Consider the following 6229-nt stretch of genomic DNA (forward strand, 5'->3'; position numbering starts at 1 on the left):
AATCCTAAAACTTACAACAATAATTAACAACCTATAAAGTAATTTGCATTAACATTGACATTGGCAATGCCTAGGAGCCTCAACAAGAAAAAGCCACATGCAGTATATTAGATTGTCTAGTTAGACGGTAACTCGCTACATTATCAAAATATGCAGAGGAACAATTTATATTTAGTAAATTAAAAATTTGAAGGAACGGAAGTGCAACAATAAAAATTAACATATTTTGATATCTGAAAATACCAAAAGGACTTGAAGCCATATCTTTCCAAAAGATAAAGAAACAACCAAAACATAGCAGTGTCAGTATCACAAGTGGGGTCTGGCGAGGATAGAATGTACACAACCTTACCTCTACCTCATAGAGATAAAGTTGTTCTGAAAGACCCTCCAAGAAGTCATTGATCGATCACAAGGAAGACATATTCGTGGATATCATATGCAAGCATTTCCTCTGCAAAATCTAGGTAGAACTCATCATGAGCGAACTCTAACTATCAATAGCACTTTCATGAACAACGAAAATATTCTTAGAAAGTCATATAAATGCATTAAAAATAGAATTAACGAGGTCATAGAAGCATACATGAGGATTGAATTTTGTGAAGTTGGTATTTTTCTCTCTCTATATATAGGAGTATTAAATAAGAAAAAACTATACAATATTTGATGATTTGACATATTAAATAAGAAAAAAAAATACAATTTTAGTGGATTTAAAAGTTCTAAATATTAAGAAAATAATTATATCCAAATGGTATCAGAGCACAGTAAAATAAAAAGTACGGAAGAGCTATATGTCAGAGTTAAAGTTAGAGTTAGATTTATAATAAATTAATTATGCGAAGGCCATTTAAAAATAGAGAAGCTTTTAGAAAAATTAAAGAATCGTTAATTAGTAATTATTCAGAGTATATAAGTCTAAATAAAACAAAAGAAAATCCACAAAAACTAGCCTATTTAATTACATTAATATCTAGTATTGAATCAAAATTAATAACACATTTAAAATCTAGAAGAATGAAACATATACCGCCTAATTATAATAAAATTAGATTTAGATATCCACCGAGATATTATAAATAAAATGAATAAAATACAACAATATAAAGAATTAAAACAAATTATCTCTGAAAAACGGAAAGAATTAAAAATGAGAATAGAAAGACTACATTATAATATATTTGCCGGAGTTAGTAAAAATTCAATAGATACGCAAAAAGATGAAATATCAAAATTAGAATCACAAATAGATAGTTTAGAATATGTATATCAACATGACCTATTCACAATAAAATGAATAAAGAGGAATTTATAATAGATGAAAAAATATATGAAAACTACGAAGGATCAAAAATAAAAATAGTATTTTCTAATCTAGGACGAAGATATAAGAAAATAGGTGAACATTTATATCTAATGTTAGAAAAAGAAGAATTAAAATTAGAAGATAAATTAACAGCAATGGTAAGAATAGAAAAAGAAAATGAAGAGATAGATAGGAAAAAAGAAATAGAAAAAATAAAACAACAAACTACGGAAGAAATACGAAAAATAGAAGAAACCAAAAATAGTAGAATTGCTGAATTAGAAAAAGAATTACAAATGTTAAAAGAACTGTATGAACAAAGACAAAAAGAAAAAGAAGAAAAAGATAGAGAACAGAAATTACTAAATGAGATAAATCAATTTAAGGAAAAATTAGAAATAAAAAACGAAGAATTAGAAATAAATAATATAGATATTGAAGAGACAGATAATTATGAGTCTGAAGATAGTGAAACATATACAGAAATATTAACAAATACAAAAAATTTAGAAATCAATGAAGAACAAAAAATTTATGAGGAAAACTTAGAAAATACCCACACAGAAATAAATACTCTTGATAAAAAAGAAAATGAAAATATAATACCTAAAACAACAGAAATAAGAAAACCCATATATTATAAGAATAAGTTTAAAAAATATAATGAATATGATAAATGGATACCAAAACAAATAGTGAATAAAAATTATAACTTTTTAGATCTAGACTGTGTAATAGATACAGAAAAAACAATACAATTATGGACGGGATATATGACAAAACAATTATTAGATAATAATATAAATATAACAGATGCACCGGAATATATAGAAAAAACATTAATAGGATCAGTAAAACTATGGTTTGCAAATCTAACCGAAAATAGCAAAAAAGTATTAAGAACTAATAAACCTATAGAAGGAACATCATCGACAATAGCTAAACTAACACCTATAGAATTATTAAAAAAATATGAAACAGCTATAAAAGATGAATTTGGTAGTACGACAACAATCGAAGAAGAACAAAATGAAGAAAAAGATACAAATAGAAATTTAATGTTAAAATTAGCAATATGTAATATGTGTTATATAGATGAATATACTTGCGCATTTAAAGAATATTATTACAAAGGAGCATATAGTATAGAAGAAAGTAAAGAAATAAGAAAATTATACTTTAATAAATTACCCGAACCATTTAGTTCAAAAATAATAAAAAGTTGGGAAGAAGCAAAAATAGTAGATACGTTAGGAGCAAGAATAAAATATTTACAACAATGGTATAGAAACTTATGTGAAAAATATAGAGAAGAATTAAAAATGGAAAAAACATTAATAAGAAATTTAGCTTGTTGCAAAAATAAAATAGCACCCCAATTTGGATGCGAAGAAAGATATTATAAGAAAAGGAAAAGACATAAGAAATATAAGCAATATAAAAAATCAAAATATAAATATAAAAGACCAAGAAAAAGATATTATGTAAAAAATTATAAACATAAAAGACCATATAGAAAAAAGAAATCTATAAAAGAATGTACTTGTTATAATTGTGGAAAATTAGGACATTTAGCTAGAGATTGTAAATTACCGAAAAATCCAAAAAATAAACAAATATCAGAAATAAAAATAGAAAATACCGAACACATGCAGATAGATTATATAGATTATGAATTAGAAAGTGAAGATAGTATATATGAAATTTCAGAAAACGAAACAGATAATGAAACAGATAGCGAAATAGATGAATCAAATGACTGAAGAAGATATAAAAATAATAACAAAGGAAGAATATTTAAATGATGAAGGAACAGAACAAAAAATAATATTTGACAGTAATATATTTGATGAAATAAAAGGAAAAGAATTAGATTTAAGTGTAGAAAAAATATTTAAAATACCAACAATAAAAAATATTTTTACTAGGAAAAAAGATGAATATTATGTAGTGTGCCAAAAAGAACATGTAATAGACTGCAGATATGCAAAAGGAAAAGCTAGTATACCACTGGTAACAAAAAGAATAATTAATAAAGAAATAAATGATATAAAAAGTAAAGGAGATCCAATAAAATATGTACACCTTGGAGGTACAGAGATATTAATAAAAGCATGTTTTAGAGAAGGAATAGATACACCAATAGAATTATATTTAGCAGACGACAGAATTATAAAACCTATAGAAAAAAGCATAATAACTGCCGTAAAAGGAAATCTAATATACCAAAAATTTAAATTTATAATAAGTGCAAATTATTCAGTAGCAGTAACAGATAGGAATATAGATAAATTATTAGTATTATATTGGAAAATATCAGGAATAGAATTAACCCCAGGAAGTAAAATATTTACAGCAAGATGTAAAAATCTATATGTATTAACAACAAAACATAAAATAACAGGAAAAAATAAGATTAACAAAATACAAATAGAAAGCCCATTCGAACAAATTGTAAAAACAATAGATTATAATGATTATACCTATAGAGACATAGATACAGAAGAAAATTTAGAAATAGTAAATGATAGAATAAGTACAACGAAAAGAATAGCTAATGAAAAGCCAGAATCATCAAGCTCATAAAAAAGAACAAGTTATGAAACAAACTCAATAAGTAATTTAAACCAATATTACATAACAGGAAAAGTAAATGAAAAAGAATATTTAATACTTTTGAATACAGGACAAGAAGAAAATTATATAGCAAAATATCTAGTAAAAAATGAAGAAATAAAAACCGACAATAATATATGCCCAGATTTACCAAGAAGTTTAATAAATAATAAAAATCTAGCAGAAAAAGAAATAATATTAGGAGTTAGAAAAATAAAAATAGAATTCGAAGTAAAAGAAGAAATGCAAAAAGCAGATATAATATTAGGAATAAAATGGTTAGAACAAGTAAAACCATATAATATAGAACATACACAATTAACCTTAACATATAACCAAGAAAAGTTATTCTTAAAAAGAGCCTTAACATGAAATGAAGATACATGTATTAATGAAGATAGTAGTAGAAGGATATTACAGTAGATATTATACGCCTATGATAGATACAGGAGCAGAAGCTAATTTATGTAGATATAATTGCTTACCAGAAAGCAAATGGGATAACCTAAAAACACCAATAATAGTTAAAGGATTTAATAATGAAGGAAGCTTAATTACTTATAAAGCTAGAAATGTAAAAATACAAGTATGGGATAAGATATTAACAATAGAAGAAATTTATAACTATGAATTAACATCAAAAGATATACTTTTAGGAATGCCATTTTTAGATAAATTATACCCACATATAATAACCAAAACAGACTGGTGGTTTACAACACCATGCAAACAAAAAATAAGAGCAAAAAGAGTTAGTAATAAAATAAGAAAGAAAACTGATTGGATAAAAGGAAGTGAAAAAATTACACAAAAGTTAGAAAATATAAAAAATACTGAAGATACAGTAGAATTAGTAGTATTTTCGATAAATAAAACAGAAATAACTATATTTTCAATAAATAAAATAGAAATAATCCAGAAAAAATTAGAACAATTATATAGTGAAGATCCATTAAAAGGTTGGGAAAAACACAAAACTACTATAAAAATTGAATTAATAGATAAAGATAGCATAATCACACAAAAACCATTAACATATAATTTTGATGATTTAAAAGAATTTAAAATGCACATAGATGAATTATTAGAAAAACAATATATACAAAAAAGTAATAGCAAACATAATAGTCCAGCATTTATAGTAAATAAACATAGTGAACAAAAAAGAGGAAAAAGTAGGATGATTATTGACTATAGAAATTTAAATGCAAAAACTATAACATATAATTATCCGATACCAAACAAGATATTAAAAATAAGACAAATTCAAGGATATAATTATTTTAGCAAATTTGATTGTAAATCAGGATTTTACCACCTAAAGCTAGAAGAAGAATCTAAAGAATTAACCGCATTTACGGTACCACAAGGATTTTATGAATGGAACGTGTTACCATTTGGATATAAAAATGCACCAGGTAGATATCAACATTTTATGGATAATTATTTTAAACAATTATCTAATTGTATAGTATACATAGATGATATATTATTATATACAAAAACTAAAGAAGAACATTTAAAATTATTAGAACAGTTCACAGATATAATAGAAAAATCAGGAATAAGTCTAAGCAAAAAGAAAGCTGAAATTATGAAAAACCAGATAGAATTTTTAGGAATACAAATAGATAAAAGTGGAGTAAAAATGCAACAACATATAGTACAAAAAATAATAAATTCGAAAGAAGAATTAGATACAAAAAAGAAATTACAATCATTTTTAGGATTAGTAAACCAAGTAAGAGAATATATTCCAAAATTAGCAGAAACCTTAAAACCACTACAGAAAAAATTAAAAAAGGATATAGAATATAATTATGATGAAAAAGATAAAAAACAAGTTCAAAAAATAAAATTACTTTGTAGAGAATTACCAAAACTGCAATTTCCAGATGAAAATAAAAAATTTATATATATAGTAGAAGCAGATGCAAGTGAATATAGTTACGGAGGAGTACTTAAATATCGATATGAAGCAGAAAAAATAGAACACCATTGTAGATATTACTCAGGTACGTTTAACGAAACAGAAATAAAATGGGAAATAAATAGGAAAGAATTATGTTCATTATATAAGTGTTTATTAGCATTTGAGCCATATATTGTATATAACAAATTTATTTTACGAACAGATAATACACAGGTACGTTGGTGGCTAACAAAGAAAATACAAAATTCAGTTACAACAAAAGAGATTCGAAGACTAGTTTTAAATATATTAAATTTCACATTTACAATTGAAGTGATCAGTACTAACAAAAATGTTATTGCAGATTACATATCAAGACAAAGCTACACAGA

Source organism: Capsicum annuum, chromosome 6 (assembly GCF_002878395.1).
Source record: "Capsicum annuum cultivar UCD-10X-F1 chromosome 6, UCD10Xv1.1, whole genome shotgun sequence".
NCBI classification, from domain to species: domain Eukaryota; kingdom Viridiplantae; phylum Streptophyta; class Magnoliopsida; order Solanales; family Solanaceae; genus Capsicum; species Capsicum annuum.